Here is an 18,359-nt window from a genome sequence, read left to right as displayed (position 1 = left end):
TTAGGCAGTTTCCTCTCATATTTTGTGACTTCGTAATGAGATCCCAAAGAGAAATGAGATTACTGTATACTTTAGTTCCTTGAGATAGTAATTAATTCTGACAAAAAAAAATTCTCTTGATTTTTTGATTAGCAGTAAGACAATAAAAAACATATCTCCCTCTCCTAAGAGATGATTACATGCTGAGAAAAATAATGATGCACTTAGTATACGTAAATATGTGTTTAAATATTACACAATACAAACATACCTGTGTGTATATCATACCTCTTCATGCTAAGAGGTATGAAGATGAAAAATGATAACATATAGCACAGGTGGTCAAACATATCTCTGGTGCACTGACAGAGCAGCCAGATCTTTATTGTCTGATTATTTTTCAGTTACTATGGGAGGTTTTGCAGGCAGGCTCATACAAATTAGTTTCCCTACTCCAATTCATTTCTTCAGTCTTTTGGGACATAACTAGTTGAATTCACAATTTGCTATGACAAGCAAAAGAAGGATGAACCAACTTGCCTCTTATTAACCCCTTTGGGTGACTGCAGCAATGATTTTACATTCTTATCAGCATGCACCAATACCTCACTCCAATATAAAAAAATGTCACTCATCAGAATCAAATAATGAGCCAATTACTTTGATTTTCTTGTTGGAAAGGAACAGCAATCTTATTACTTGCTAACTCCAAGAAAAGTAATAAAAATGCAGCACAAAAACACAGATGCAAACATAGGTATAAAGTTTTAAAAGGAGTAGAGTGCCTAGTACCAAAAGGAAGATAAAGGATCACACAGTTTCAAGGTCCTTCAGCTCTAACAGCTGTTTAATCTTGTATCCTCAGCAGTCTTGAATACTGAAGAGCTATTAGTGAATGGATGTTTCTTCAAGTTACTTTATCATCAGATTATGTCCTTTGAAAGACAGTGAGAGAAAACAGGGTTAAAGAGAGCAGTTCCAGTTACAGGTCCTTTTTTCTTTATATTGCTTTGCCAATGCAGTTGCTTAAAATAAAGCTCATTGGTGTATTCCCATATTTGGGAAAGTTTTCCTAGCTGAATAACTTTCAGGTGATTCTTTAATCTCCAAGACTTATCATTGAAATATAAATCAAACAGGAGACAGGGATCTGAGTTTTAAGGCCTGAGTTTTATGAAGACATTCAGTGTGACTTTGAGCAGAGTGCTGAGAGCTGGGAGAGTAAGAGAAATCTCAGTCTCTTTCCAAACATTGAATTTTCTCTGTAAGTGACATTTAACTGTAATTTCCTATTTAAATTCTAAATTTCTTCCAGGTTTCAGCAGGGAGACAGAAGTTGTCTACTTGAGAGTTTATAACATTGGTTGATTAAGGAAACAATTTGAAACAGCCTTTCTTTCCCTGGGACTGAGCTAACTCAGTATAGTCATCTCAGTGGGACTTGGCATTGAGCATAGCTTTGAGCAGAGTGTTGGGAGTTGGATGCTCAAAACGTCATTTCTCCTGCTCTTCAGATGCTGCCTGACCTGCTGTGCTTTTCGAGCACCACACTCTTCGACTCTGATCTCCAGCATCTACAGTCCTCACTTTCTCCTCTCAAGGGAGGAAGATGAGGAGAGAAAGAAAGAGATCCTTTGTTTTTCCAATTTCTTCGCCCAGCAGAAATTGGTTCTTACCCTATTACAGCAGAGGAAATTAGCTGTTGGTGAATATCTGGTATGTAGTTGAGGTGCAAACCATTCCTAAGCTTAAAAACAGAATGAGTACTAGTGGTAATTTTAAGAAAAATACATATTTTATAAGAAAACAAAAGGAAAATAATAATTAAATAAGCAGTTAAATAGTTAATTAAAGCACAGCAAAGACAATAATGTGTCATGTCTATAGCATGTGGGAGATCCTGGATGCCAATGTGAGCTAAGATAACCCCATCTGCAGTAAATGTTTGCAGCTTGTGGAGATTCAGCTGTTTGTTAAAGAGTTAGAGGTGACGCTGTAGATGATATGGCACATCAGAGAAATTACCTTGATATTTTGCATTAATAGATGAACACATACCCTAATATCCTTGGATTTGATCAGTGGTCAGGGGTAGGGGAGTGTGACTGTAGCTGAGACAGGGAAGGGGAGCCAAAGTTTCGGAGTTTCATCTTCTGAAATGTCCAACAGGTCTGAAGTTCTTTCAGTTTCTTTTGATGAGAGGTGGGGCTCCAGAGTATGTGAGTGAACTGATCATAACACCATGGCACAGGAAGCCATTAAAATGGGAGGAGCAAAAAATGGGAGGAGCAAAAAGGAATGTAATATTAGTAGAGGACAGTATAATGAGGGGATTTAATACTGTTCTCTGCAGAAAAGAGTAAGGGGATAGTTAAGTGTGTTCCTTAGTCAGTGCCAGGTTCAAGGCATCTCCTCAAAACTGGAAATGAAGTTACAGTGTGAGGAAGAAAGTTTCCAGTCATCATTGTTTGCCTTGTTACCAACATAAATGGGAACACAAGATGAAAGCTGCATAGTTATTATGAAGAGGCAGGCAGAAAGTTCTTAAACTACAACTAAAAGGTAGCAATCTCTGGATTATTATATGAGCCATATGCAAATTGACTAAAGGCAAATAACTAAATAGATGATGACGTGCCTCAAAGACCAATATGGTAGAAATGGATTCTGCTTTGTGGGACTTCAGCAACAGAACTGGAGGGAGTTGGAGTTGTACCATTGGGAATGGTCAATACCTGAACTGTGCTGAGGCCAAATTTCTAGTCACTTAACTAGTTAGGTAGATAGGATTTTAAACAGTGATAAAGCGGCTATAATAAATCTGCCAATGTACAATGAAATAACTCACAATCATGAATGCACCCCTACGTATTAGTGATCATAATATGATTGAATTTTGCATTCAGTTTGAAGAAAAGAAGTGTGCATCCAAAATTGGTATTTTAAACTCAAATTAAGTGACATTATGACAGCATTAAAGTGCTTGACAAATTAATCTAAGGGATAAGTCAATTGAGATACAGTGGCAAACATGTAAGAAGATCTTTCAGAAAATGCAAGATAGATACATTCCAGTGAGAAAGTAAAATTCCAAGGGAAGGATTCCTCATCTGTGTTTAACTGAACAAGTTAAAGACTATCAAGTTTAAAGACAAAGCATCTTATGGTGCAAAGATTTGGGTCAGGTCAGAAGATTAGAAAGACTGTAAAAATCAACAAATAATGATTAACAGATTAACGAGGAGGGGAAGATAGAAAATGATAGAAAGCTGGCTAACAATAAAACAAAACAGACAGTATGAATGTCTATAGAGTTTTAAAATTAATTTTAAAGGAGTGAGCCTAGGCAATAAATAATGGAAAAGAAGAATGTGGCAGATGAATGGAGTAGGTATTTTGCATTGGTCTTCACTGTAGATTACATGAGTAACATCACAGAAAGAGGAAATGGAAGAAAGAGACTCAAGAAAATTCTAACTACGACGAAAATGGGACTGAGCACATAATTAGAACCATGAGCTAACAAATTCTTGGGTCCTGGTAGACTTCATCGTAGAATCTTAAAAGAAGCGGCTAGTGAGATAATTGATGCATTGGTTTTAATTTTCTAAATTTCCCTTGATTTGGGGAACAGTACCATTATATTGAAAAGGAGCAAATGTAACCCCTTCATTCAGAAGAGGAAGGAGATAGCAAGCTGAAAACTATGGAACAGTTAACTGATACAGGGAAAGTATTTCTGAAAGATGTTTGAGCAGGGCACTGAGAAAAGTACAAGGTAAACTGATAGAGACAATATGGTTTTGTGAAAGGGAAATCATATTTGCCTCATTTACTAGAGTGTGTTGAGGAAGTAACATGTTGAGGATAAAAGGGAACTGGTGAATCTGCAGGATTTAGTTTTTCGGAAGGCATTTCTTCAAACTTTCAGAAAATACAAACTCGTGGTGTAGACGGTAACATGGATAGAAGATTGGCTCGCTAATGGAAAACAATGACTAGACATAAATGGACCTTTTCATAGTTGATAAGATGTAACAAGTAGTGCACCACAGGATGCAAAACTTAATTTTCAACATTTTTCATTGACAATTCAATGATTTGGATGAAAAGACTGAAATTATGCTTGATTAATTTGTTGATGGCTCAAAACTAATTAAGAAATTAAGTTATGAAGATGACATAAGTTATAAAGGGCTATCGCTAGGTTATTTGAGTGAGCAAAGATCTGGCAAATGAGGTAAGCTACAGAAAACTGTGTAATTGTCCATTTTAACATGGTGTCCTCATTCACTGATCTCAAAAGGTTAGCATGAAGGCATTGTAAGTAATTAGGAAAGCTAGTAGAATTATTGTTTATTGTACGAGGAACTAAGTACATACTGATGGTTATGGTTCACTTCTAGAGGGCTTTGGGAGACCACATCTGGAGTTCTATGTACCATATTTGTCTCCCTATTTCAAGAAGGATATAAATGCATTGTAAGTAGTTCATGCTAGGTCTACTAGACTAATACCATGACTGGGCGGGTTTTACGAGGATAGATTGAACAAGTTTAGGTTGTATCTGCTGGAGCTTGGAGATTGAAACATGTAAGATGCTGAGGGGACTTGACAGAGTGGATGTGGAAAAGTTGTTTCCTCTTGTGAGAGAATTTAGAATTAGGAGTCACTATTTAATCATACAGACTTGCTCATTTAAAAAAATCAGATTTTTTTCTCACAGAGGGTTGTGATTTTCAGCAACTTTGCACCGAAAGGCAGTGGAAGCAGAGCCTTTGAATATTTGTAGGTGGAGTAGATAAATTCGTCATAAATAGGGGTTGAAAGGTTATCAGGGATAGCTACCAATTTGGAGAATCAGGTCAACTGTGATGCTATTTGGATCAGGCTTGAGGGGCCAAGACACGTATTCCTGCTCCTAATTCATTTGCTTATATCCCTTTCGAAAGTTTTCATTACAGCTCAGAGTGCCCTTTTACATAGGTTTATTTTACATAGGTTTTGCAAAGCTGGGCTAATCTGCCTTCAGCTGATTGCTGTGGCCTTTTTAAATCAGTGCTTTCCTTTTCAATAGCATTTCTGTCCATGAAGGTGCCAGATATTTAAATATTCCAGATGTTGGAATTTGAAAATTGATAGCTCATACTTTACTTCTATTATACTTTCTAAGTTGTTGCGAACAATGCAGCAAAGCAAAATGGGTATCTGGGTTGTGAGTGAACAGCACTAGCAAGTATTTATGTTTTTAACCAGTCAAATTGAATGGTTGTGTCACCTTTAGCACAAATACTGAGATGGAAGCATAAATTAGAGTGGATGAATTCAATGTCACATCAGATACAGGAAGAGAAGTAAACATAAGACAAGAAAGTTTGATTTACAGACCAAAAATGTTCTTAAAACTTTTAAGTTGCCTTTTTTAAAATCTTCAACAATTAATGCTTGAAGGAGTGAGAATCATACTTTGAATAGTCAGTGGTAAATAATTCAGTGTTAAAAAGGTTGATTGGTAATAGTCACATTATAAATAGGAGACTTATACTTTCATTGATGAAACTTTTCTTTCCTCCAAGATTACTTCATATCTACCACTCAAAAATAGCACTTCATGCCACTTTATGCATCTCACTGATGAGTCAGACAACAAATTTATTTTGTAGTACAAACTTCCTCAATTGGCTACTTATTTATGTACCCAATCTCCAATGCACAAGGAACAGCTGATGCACATTTCTTGGGTTTTTGTGAATTTATGGACTGCCCTAAATTTAAAATCAATAATTAGATGCAGCATGGTCCAAAGACATTGATGTCAGCAAATCTGAGCTCTCAAGATTTTGGTAGCAATTTTCTTCCATTTTTGCTTTAAACAATTGACATTATAACCAACATGTCCAACGTGTCACTATACTCAATATTTTCCAGACATTCAACCCCTTCCCTTCACCTAAATATATCCAACCCCCAATGTAGACTTTTTCAGAAGGACAAAGCAGTGGGACTGGCCTGAATGCCGCATACCAATTGAAGGTGACTCCAAGAATCAAGAGGCTGTCAGTCTGAAGTGACAATGTGGAGGAAATCAGCTTACATGCTTAGTTGACACCAATATTATATGCTACATTAGACAAAGAGAGTTTTGCAGAAAATGCTATCATAAATTCTTACTGACAAGATTGGCCTATAAAACTGCATAGATTTCAGCATAACATCTCCAAGTGTGATTCAAGAATTTTAACCCCAACATTTTTTTTTACTTTGGATACATAAATAGAGAGTTTTGTCTTATTTTCTTACTGTCAGATAAACCTTCAGCTAATATGTGTAATCACTTGATTGGATTATTTGTTTATCTCAGTGTGATGATCCACTATGATTCTTCATTCCAACCTGAATGATATTTTTCTTTTTATATACCTTTCACCAACACCCCGCTGCTTCTTCTTGGGATTGTTATTCTTGTTTTCTGCATTGTCCCTAAGGCATACATCCTTCCTGAAGTTTGCCAACCAATACTGATTACAATAAAGCATTGCTCTGATGTCATTAACATACAAGAATTGCAAGTATTTTCATTTGGCTTGGTTATATACTGCTCATTGAAATGAATAATTCCACCACACTAGTGAAGGTAACAGTGGCTTCTTGGGATCATGCTTTTTTTGCTTTCATTTGGCGCAACAGCACACTCATTGATCTCGTCGACTTGACTGAATTCCGAGAATTCTTTAGTTATCCATCGTTGAATATGGACATTGTTACATTGGAAGGTGTTTTTCTGTAATTTCCCTAGATTATCTTTTGTGTTCAGAAAGATTTTTGCACCAAAGGCAAAAGGAATTGTATAGAGTCTACAGAAGCATGTTTAATATAGATCTCGAGAGAATAGTGCTGATTGAGGAGTGTTCCACTCCTCATCGTGGGAGGATACTGATTAGAGGGGCAGGCCAGGTTGCCAGTCAAGGTCAAATGATGGGCAGTAATGGTTCACAGGGTAAGATAAGGGCAGAAGACATGATGGTTTTGGACTGGGATTATTAGTTGGTGACTGGATACTTTTATGGTGTTGAAGGGAGAACTTGATGGTTAGGTGATTGGGTGTTCTGGTGGATATCAGAGAAGGAAGAAATTTGATATTTTTAGTGGATTTGTGGGCTGTGGATTTGTTTGGCCACTTACTGGGTTTGGAAGAAACACTCCTTTTCTAGACCACAAGCAGTACTGTAAAAATACTTATTTTATGGATTGCCCTCCTTAAAGCTATTGAATATTGAGAAGCTTGGGAAACCTGACCACTTTGCAATTTAGAAAAGTAGAATGACTATTAAAATGAAAGTCTAATTCTTATTCTTCTCAAGTTCTCTGACCAAGATTCAGTCCGTGTTCATGATGTGCCAAGCCACAAAAATGCTTGTTATTTTTATTATGGTTTGAGTAAGGAAGCATAGTGGCTCAGTGGTTAGCACTGCTGCCTCACAGCGCCAGGGACCCAGTTCAATTCCCACCTCGGGCAACTTACTGTGTGGAGTTTGCACATTCTCCCCGTGTTTGCGTGGGTTTCCTCCCATAGTCCAAAGATGTGCAGGTTAGGTGAATTAGCCATGCTAAAATTGCCCGTAGTGTTAGGTGCATTAGTCAGGGGTAAATGTAGGGGAATGGTTTTGGGTGGGTTGCTCTTCAGAGGGTCAGTGTGGACTTGTTGGGCCAAAGAGCCTGTTTCCACACTGTAGGTAATCTGATCTAATCATACCTGAAATCTGCCTCAGCTACGGTAATGATTGAACTATGTGCTGTTGGTACTAATCTGACCTACACTGACAACCGGGCTATCTGGCCCGAAATCCCCAACAACATAATTATAATATTTAAATGTATAACAGATTTTCCATGAGTGTTTTTATCACCTCTCATCCTGTTTCTAGTAAAATCAGTATTGCTAAGTTCAAGGTTCCTGGGTTCCAGTTTCTAAATTCTTGCATTTTAAATACCTGCTTTTGGAGTTGCAATTCATTCCACTATGGAGAAAACTAAAAACTATAAAGTTACATGAATCCAAAAAAAGCCTCACCAATGTCTTATACAACATGATACCCCAACTCCTTTACACAAACATCTGTGCAGTGAAGGCAAGCATGCTAAATGCTCTCTTAACCACCCTGTCTACCAGTGACTTAACTTTCAAAGACTTATGTACCTGAATCCCTAGTTCTCTGTTCTATAACACTATCCAGGACTCTACAAGTAATTGTATAAGTCCTGCCCTTGTTCGTTTTACCAAAATGCAATTCTGCGCATTTATTCAAATTAAATGCCATCAGCCACTCCTCAGCCAATTGACCCAATTGATCAAGATCTCTTTGTAATCTTAGATAACATTCCTCACTGTCCACTATACCACAAATTTTGGTGCCATCTACAAACTATTAACCGTGTCTCCTAAATTCTCATCCAAATCGTTTATATAAATGCCAAACAAAAGTTGACCCAGTGTTTCCTGTGGAACACCTCTGGCCACAGCCCTCCAGTTCATGATGCCACTAGATTCTTCATGTCATTGCTCAGAATATATCATTGGGGTTAAGCAAGTTGCCAAGCAAGTTGGTGATTTAGAAACTAAGGCGCACAATTCTATTCTTTATGGAGAGAATTTATTAACTTGCTTGGACCTACAGCTGTTATTCCAACATTCCAGTGTCTCAACTTTCCCTGTTTATGTGTTCAAAGACAATTACTATGCACTATCTGCCTTTCTTAAACAAAACAATGGCATGAACAAACTTTAACAATATGATTCACAAGACATTAATAATTATGAATAAAATGCTACTGTCGACAAAAAGCTCTGAAAATGATAGATTCTAGTATCCAGTCATTAGCAGGAGAAGCAAGTATACATATCTTACTCTACACCAGAAATTGATGTTGTGACTGCTAATATTTACCTCGATATTAATATTTCCATGAAATGAACTAGCACTTCCTGTAGTGATTGGAACCAGGTGGATCGTATTGTCCATGAGATTCTTGACTGGCTTGTTAACCTGACACAATCAGGGAGCATTGGGCAACAGGTATAGACAAGTGAAGGGGAGGTGGGCACCGCAAGGAGTGGAGTGTTTTATTTCCCCCTCCAGCTCTACTTTGATTTAATTTCTGCCCTCCCCTTCACTTCTTTTGATCATGCAGCATTGCCCTTTGTCGAGAAGATGCTGCAGATAAGTCGAGAAGACTTATCTGATCAACTTGTCACTGACCACTCTGGTGTTTCCTTTCTTCCTGGTGGTGGAATTATAAATAAAGATTTGTGTACTGTGTCCTACAACTGCACACACATGACATGGGTACTGAGGAAAAATAAGCAATACCGCTGTTAGGCATTAGTGTGGGGGGATAAAAAAAGAAAAAAAAAGGAGATTCCGAATCTCTTCAGTTCAGGGACTGACTCCAAACTGGCTGGCCACTGCCAGTGTATGGTGCATACATCAATAAAGGGTGATTTGGTGACGGGATACTGGCTTCTGTGAAGTTATTTCATTTCCTCAGTAAGAAATAGCAACTCTGCTTTTTTCAAACATTTTAAATCATAAGATCATTTTACCCATTTCTTGCATTTAGAAATAAAAGTGTAGCATTTTGATAGTGCTAATGATCAGATTTTTCATTTCTGTCATTGTCGCTTTCAAGTTAATTTCAGCAACACAAATTACAAATTCAAACAGAATATCTCAGCCATGTGAATGAAGCTCACAAAGAGAGAGATTGACATATTAATCATTATTTCCCTTTTCCCTTCTGAATTTTTTTAATAAAGTGTTTTTTAAAAGTAACATGCATGAGTGTCACTTTCTCACTGACAACTGAAGAAAGCAGTTAACACCTACTCAGGTAACATGTTCAGATGAGCATTTCAATAATTGAATTAAGTTCTCTAACCCTTTCAGCTCTACAATATTGAGAAATTTAGTTGCAGTTTTTGCATTTCAAACAGAAAAGGTTACTAACCTAAATGTATATTTCAAAGATGCAATGCAAATACAACCTAAACAGAGAGTGAAGTTTAATAGCTATATCCTGCTCAAGAGTCTAATCAGAATTTCCTCAGCAATTTGTTGCTCAAGACTTATCTGATCAACTTGATTCATTAAACAATTAATCACGCGTTACTGATGGATTTCACAAATTATCTCAATAACTATCAATAGGAAAGGGCTTACAAAATCTGACAAATGAATGATTTATTATTCATTGTCTTAGGTTTATTTTCCTTTTTTTTCCTGCTGTATGCCATTTGTTTGCAAACATCATCCTTTGGCTGAGCAGGTTTTTAGAATTCTATCCACAGCATCTTTGGTGGCTTCTATCAGCTGTGATTTGCCTTTTTCTACTGAGCTGCAACTTGGCATCTCTAACTGAAACTAACATGAGGGTCACTAGCAGCAATTCGCCTCAGTCCAGATTCTTCACTGGAGCAAGTAACAGATGTCGGCAAAGCATAGCAATTGTCCAGATGTGTTACTGACCAAATTCTAATAATACTATGGCCTATATCTTTATGCACAAATGTCATTCTGTATTCTCTATTTCTATTTGAAAACTGGGCTAACAAAGTTCTGGTCCATAATAACCATTTTTTTTTTCAATGAAGCTGCATTTAATTCCTTGTGTAACTTTGCACCACAGGCTCGAAGGGCAGAATGGCCTACTCCTGCATCTATTGTCTATTGTCTAAATTGGTGCCTATCATTTTATTGTACTGGTGTAATTATTCTCACTTTCAGGTAATGGCAAGCTAGCTGAGCATTAAAATACAAGCAGTTATATGAATCAATGCTAATCACAACATTAATTATAGCTGCAGTGATCTTGTGAAGCAACAATGTTAGCAATCAAGCAAAGTCCAAGGGAGAGGCTTGGGAGCCCAGAGTAAAGATCCCACCGGAGAGAATGCTGACATCAGAAAATAATTCCCAGATCAGTCTAGAACCGTGGGACAAAAGTTGAAATTGATGCCGTACATCATGACACAAGGCTAATAAATAATTTGGAAGATAACATAATGATGCTTATCGATTGACTGTATTGCTCCATCCACCAAATGGATGCTGTAGAATGTATAAATACATATACTATCAAAATATATCAGACCATATCATTTTTTCACAAATGTTCTTTTGCTCACATTGCTTCTAACGGTCATAATTATAATTTTACATTGTATCAAACATTATATTCACCTGATTTCAGTCATCATCAGTGTCAATGAAATTGGATTTAATAATACTCATTCATGTGGGAGGTATGACAGCTGACCCATTGACTCTAGGGTAGTTAAAATTTTAAAGCATGATCAAAATAGTGTTGGTTGAGAAATGGCCAACTGATTTTACTGCAGCCTGTATTTGCTTAATATCTGGAATGTGGAATGGCATTTTGCTAACTTTTTCATGTACCTGAGGTTAGAAGGACAAAATATACAAGGACACAACAAAACCATTTAACACAAGGGGTGAAATTCACTTTGAGCAGCATGTGATAGTTAACTGGTAGCTCCCTTACATCTTGACCAATTTTCTTTCCTATTAGCTTTCATTTTGATTGCCCTTTCTGTAATGACTATAAATAATTTCAATATCTAGAGTTGACTGCTTGCCTAATTGATGACATTATTAACATATATATATTACTAGGATAACTCTAAACACTGCAAGATTCTCAATATTAATAACTTTATTACAGTTTTTTAAGTAATATGCCAGTGCATGCAGGCTATACTGCTTACACATATGTTTGATAATGCCAAAATGGAATGTTTGATTTCAAGATCTCTAGAGTTTGTTTTTATTGCTCATATTTTTAATTAACAATTGATCAGTGCAAAAAAAAGGGCTGTACCATTATTGAACTTCTAGTGTGAAATTTAAACCTGGGCAATACTTAGGAACACATCTGAGACCTATTTTTGCAGTTCATAAATCATGGCTGGATCCATTAGAAATAATCATATATTATGGACTAGGATGAAAGAGAACTGAAACTCCAGTTCCTTTTCCTTATTGCCTATAAACACTGATCCATTTCTTAAAAAGGAAGATGCATTTGTTGCTTAATTTCAGGGGTTGGACAGCTGCAAGGTATGTTGGTTTGAGGTTTGATGTGCAAGAGAATACGAGAGACGTCAGAATGAGGATCAGCACCTGAAAACAAGACATCATTCGTATTCAATCCTCCTGAGCTCCTTGAACTTCTTGGTGTGTTGAATATAATTTACAAGTGAAGTGGTTGGTTCATTTTGGCACAGGTATGGTGAAGAAAAGATTCTTTTCCACCCCTGAAATCTAACCAGGTGAATTTAAGAACTGAACTCTTACCTCAAAATCGTTGCAGGATTGTAGCTGAAGTCACAAAGTTCATTATGTGTAGTCTTATTGTTGGGAAGTTGGTTTGTTGTAATGATGGACTAAAGGCTTGTCAAACTTACAATTTTACAGGCTTCGGTTTTAAGGCATTAACACTGCAACTGCTGTTTCCCTGCTAAGTTAGTTGTCTGCAGGCTGACTTATTTCTTCCTCATGAGGAAATAAGAATAATTACTTGTGATTAGTTTTAGTCATTTCACTATCTGATCAATACATCTAATGTCTACGGATAACCATGTCTAGGTGAGGAACTGCTGTTCATAATGTGTACTTTCTCTGATGACATATGACTTCCAAATTATTGGAACTGAATTTGCCTGCCTTTGACTTGGAACAATATCCCCACCCTAGAGAACAAGTAGACATATGTTGTTAATGGCTGTCAAGATGGCTATTGCTGGGAGGCTCTCTCTCAGTTCTTTACAGCTTTGTATTCTCTTCTTTCACTTGAAGAGAAAGCAGAGTGTTGTGAGTTAGAGTAACGGACTGTGAAGGATGAACCTTGGTGAAGGATGATTGTGAATCATATGTGAGTTGACATTAAGATGAGGCTGAATGTCAGCATTTGCAGTTCAGATGGAGGTGTGAGAAGTTACTTCAAGAGTGATAAATTTGGACAGCTGCAAGGTATGTTGGTTTGAGGTTTGATGTGCAAGAGAATACGAGAGACGTCAGAATGAGGATCAGCACCTGAAAACAAGACATCATTCATATTCTTGGTGTGTGATTTCCAGTTTTTGGGATCACAATGCTGCTTCACACTTCCATGAACCCGTGCCTGTAAGGAGAGGCTGGCTTTTCCCCCTTGTCCTTGGTAAACATCACTGCACTTTTGTTATTCAACTCCAAAACAGGATCACAGTAGGAATTCAAGGCCTTATAAGCAATCTTCCCAGGTCTGCTTTCCCTTCCTGTGTTGAAACCCTGAGAATTAATGCTCAGGTCTTGCCTGTGCCAAGCTTGGTTCAATAAAAAAACCCGTTCTTTGATAGATGTGCTCCATCTTTCCATCTCACCTATTGGCTGGGAAATAAGGAAGTTATCACCATGGTCGAGCTAAAGAACAATGACAAAGCTTGATTCAGTTGCAAGCAGGTTCCCTGACCTGCTACCATATTCTTACTGCATGCTGGCCTGTTAATTTGAGATTCCATCTGAAGATTCTGGGGCAAGTAGCAGACTAATGTACCTTTCGAAAGTAGGAAAAGATCCTGTGTAATCACTGCAGTTACTTTTTGGATCTTTGGATGAGATGTCCATTCCACAAAATCATTCTTTCTGCTTTCAGCTGCAAAACAAAAAGAAAAGAATAATGAAACATATAAAGTGGTATGCCATGACTGTTCAATCCATTACCAAGTGGAATTTTAAGAAGGAGGTGAATCGAGGTAACTGAGGAAACTACATTCTCTAGAGATTAGAAGAATGAGAGTTGATCTCATTGAAACATGCAAAATTCTTACAGGGCTTGACAGGCTAGGTGCAGGAAGGATGATTCCCTTGGCTAGGGTGGATTAGAACCATGGAACATTGTCTCTGAATAAAGGATAGGCTATTTAAGATGAGGTGAGGAGGAATATCGTCACTCAGAGGGTGGTGAGTCTTTGGAATTTTTGACCCCAGAGGACTGTGGAGACTTAGGCTTAGGATAATTTCAAGACAGAGATCGCCAGATTTCTAAATATTAAATACGTTGAAGGGTATGGGGATAGTGCAGGAAAAGAGCATTGAGGTAGAAGATTAGCCAGGAATGATGCGTAGACTTGAGGAGCCAATAGTCTATCATTGCTCTTCTTTTCGATGTGGGTAAGCAGTCTCACATGTTGGAACTCCCTCTGTGCCTCCGTTTGAAATCTATAACCTATCAAACATGAATCATAAAAAGACATGCCACGTACAATCTGACACGATGAGAAGCAAATACTGCAGGTAATCAAAAAAGTGATTCATGAATGGCAGGAGCTAGCAACCAATATGGAATTACCCACTGGATAAATGACCACAAATGGGTTCACTGATATCACTAGTGACAGCCACACTAATCTTGATCATTGTGTTATACTGTGTGAGCAATAACGGGTGCAGAAAACAAAAGGAAAGGTGAAAAAGATAGTGAAAGCAGTTAGAGGACTCAAACATTATTACAAAGAATCCCTACAGTTCAGAAAAAGGCCATTCAGTCCCTCAAATCTCCATTGAGCCTCCAAAGAGCATCCCACCCGGACTATATCCCTATACCCCACATGGGTTTTCACCTTGACTAACCCACACACCCAGGATGCTACAGGGCAATTTTTAGCATGGCCAATCCACGTAGCCTGCACATCTTTGGACTGTTAGGGAGAAACTGAAGCAAATCCACAAAGGCACAAGAAGAACATACAAACTCCACACAAACAATCACCCAAGGTGATTGAACCCAAATCCCTGGTGCTGTGAGTCAGCAGTGCTAACCACTGTGCCATAAACTTTGCAAAGAGGTAATATGACATGAAAATAAACAAGCATTTTCACACATAAATTGGAGGGAGCAAAAATGGGAAAATGAGCATAACAATGAGGTGAAAATAATGCTGTCATCTAGTATGTGTAAGGTTGATGAAGGTTGCAGCAAAAGAGATGTTACTGAGGTGCATCAAACAAACAGAAATCATCAATGTACATAATCATGTACTGACATTAATTCAGGATTAGACAAGGGATTACCAGAGTTAACAATGATGAACTGATCAAGGGAAAGAAAGGAAATATTAAGAAAAAAAGAGACTACATGTAGAGGTTTCTCAAGGTCTGAATGACATGGGAATTGGGAGCAAGTTGAAAGAAAACAGCAAGAATGGAAAATCGAGATTCTTGGTATTGAGATAAAAATATCTGAATTTCTAGTTAAGGTTTCAATGGCCAGATAAGAATCTTACTAATGAGTGGCAAGGGACCTATTTGCATGCAGTAACAACTCATCAGTTCCTAATCTCACACCATTTCTATGTAGGTTGCTATTCTCCCAGGAACCAATAAAGAACTAATTGTGCCAATTCCTAACTTGAATGACACCTGGCAGCTGCAGCTCCCTGGCATTTTCTCTAGACATTGATCTTGGCCTTCATTCCTCAAATTGTCAGGGCATGTTCCATAAGCAGAGACTACCTGTATCCTTTGACAACAGAAGTCAGTATGGCAACGCACCAGACATAACTCATCACCAGACCACATTATATTGCAGGTCAGCACTTCAGTGTTTCACTTTGATGCCATGGACACCTGACATTGCAATGTTGCTGCCAAGCTGTTTTTGCACAGGGACAGGTACCCACCACATGCACCTGCACAGGATTTACCTCAGGGGTCTTAGCTTGTTTCTTAGTGCTCACTCATTTTGTGCTTTCTCAGGTGTTCACAACATCTCTACCCTGCCTTACCTTTTAGTATATTGCCATTTAATTCAGAATTTACAGTTGCAGTATTTTGGTCCTGTCTTGTCTTTCAGTGCAGACTGAAAGCTAGTCAACTTGTTATCTTTGCCTGCAGTGAACAATCAAGGGGCAGACATGTTGCTGTGTGGCACTGTGCAGCATTAATGTCAATGTCACATCTAAAGCATGTGCTTCAGCCTGATGGACCATGTTTGGCAATCTAAAGGTGTAGCCCTTCATGCAGTCATGGGGATTATCGTCAGTTAGGAGGTACCACCTGTTGTCACTCGATCTGAAACATTTACTCTTGATTTTGTTTTACTGATGCTGTCATACCTGCCGATCTTTTCCAGCAAGTTTTATTTTTATTTCCCATTTTTAAGTACTTTCAGCGCCTGTCATCACCTCTTCCCTTTCCTGGATTACTATTAACAGTCCTTTTAGATGCTTCCTTCCTTTTTCTTTAGACACTATCTCCATCTTTTGGTCTCAATCTCACACCTTGTCAGCATAAATGCCCCATTTCCTAGCTGCTGTGAATTCTAACAAAAGATCACTGGACTCCAAATGTTAACTTTGTTTCTCTCTCCACAGATACTGCCAGATTTGCTCAGTTTCTCCAACACTTTCTGTTTTTGCTTGTTTTAGAGGATCATAATTTTGGACATGGCTATCCAGTAGACCTGAGGCTGAGGAGGAAAATTAAGGAAATGAATAGTTACATGGGTAGGAATGGAGCAGACTCTAAGCTGATGGGTTGATGAGGACTGTAATGTGCTCTCTAGCATGTAATCTGAAAAGCCTTCCAGTTTCAACCCAAACTTATAACAAGCATGAAAATTGGCTCCCAGTACACACACAGTGGGTGAAGTAAATTTGTTTTTGTTTTGTTTTTTCGCCATTCTGGGGCTTATACCTGTGGAACAATGTGGGACTCTTATTTGGAAAATTGTATTAATAAGGTAAATAATGATTCCAGATTCCAGCTGTCTACTGTCACAAACTTTGTATGCGCAGCTTAAACAAAGACCAAGCATATAGACTACAAATCCTTCCCGCAAGCATCGCCGAGTATGTCGTTAGTAATTACAAATTAATCCATGTAATCTCTGTTAAGCAGAAGTGATCACTGGCAACCTTTAAAATCTACCTGCAGCCCAAAATTCCTAAGAATATTTCAAAAGCTTCATAGGCTGCACAAGTGCATGGACCAGCTTTCCTCTCACAGTGAACTGTTCGTCTGTGGGATAAGTAGCTTGTAATTGAAAAGTTGTAAGACTTGGGTGATGTGGAAGTGGGGTGGGATGACAAATTTCAGTAATCCTATCACACTTATGACCTCCTACTGTATGTCAGAGGTCCATGTAGAGGCATCGGTGTACCTATTTGTCTAACTATATCAAAGTTTATGGCAATGTCTCATTTGAATATGTACTGACTATGATGAGTTGCATGACTTTTTTCTATGTGCCCCACACAGGTTCACTGGAATCATCCTCAGTATTATGGACAAGACCAAACCCCCTCCAAATACATTAAGAAAACTGCCTAGACCCCCAACGGTTTTTTTAAATTTTAAAGGCAAATTGGTCAAACTTCCAGGCTTAAAGCAAAACACACTTTATTTTTACCCCAGAGATAAAATACAAACAAAGGGAAGAAGAATTGGAAAATCTTACCTCTAATGGAAAGCTTAGTAGAATAATAAATTATTTAGCTACTAAATAGCAACTATTCTGATATAGTAACATCCCATAAACACATCCTTGGGAAAGGCAAATTCAGTGAAATAGATTATCTCACATGCAATTGTCCAGTCTAAAGGGAAAGAACATCAAGAAAGAACTCTGAGACAGAGAGAGAACTCAAGCATTTTACTGCAACAGGGAGAGATGAATAGCAACTTCCAAACCCCAATAGCTACTGAAAAGTAAACAAAAATCCTGGCTCTGTGGGAGCTTGATCCCACCCATTCAGGTTGCTTCTATTGTTCCAACTTTAAAAAACGCCCCAAGGCTTCAGAAGCTGTTTATATTATTGGCTTGGAACTGACCGCTTATCACCTCTGTCTCAACCTTTCTTCATTAAAAAAAAGGACAAAATACACCTCTTAAAGCCATAGCATCATAACAGCAAATGAAGTAGCCAGCATAGGGGTTATCATTGCTATGGCCACCATTCAACAAAGGGCCATAGAAGTTGAGGAGTCTCAAAGACATCATCAAATTCGGGATAAGCAACCACCTCCAATAGCTGCCATGTAGCCTCCACATGATGATGTTATAGCAAAGGTTCCCCTCAGGATGCAGAGGAGAAGAGCCTAAAGACCTCGTCATCATTTTCTCCAAATGAGCCGAGGTCAGTGCTGCTGCTGAATGAAGACAGTCTGGAACACCACTCAGAAGGGATGGATAGCCATCCTATCCCAGTGACAATCAAAGCGACACTTGCACTTTAGTACTAAGTGACTTGCTCAGCCCAAGGATCCACTGGGGAACTCTGGGGGGTTTCTCAATCCTCAAGCCACAAATGTATCTAGGCTGTTATT

Source organism: Chiloscyllium punctatum, chromosome 45 (assembly GCF_047496795.1).
Source record: "Chiloscyllium punctatum isolate Juve2018m chromosome 45, sChiPun1.3, whole genome shotgun sequence".
Lineage (NCBI taxonomy): Eukaryota > Metazoa > Chordata > Chondrichthyes > Orectolobiformes > Hemiscylliidae > Chiloscyllium > Chiloscyllium punctatum.
The sequence above is the reverse complement of the archived record's forward strand: the minus strand, read 5'-3'. Positions refer to the sequence as shown.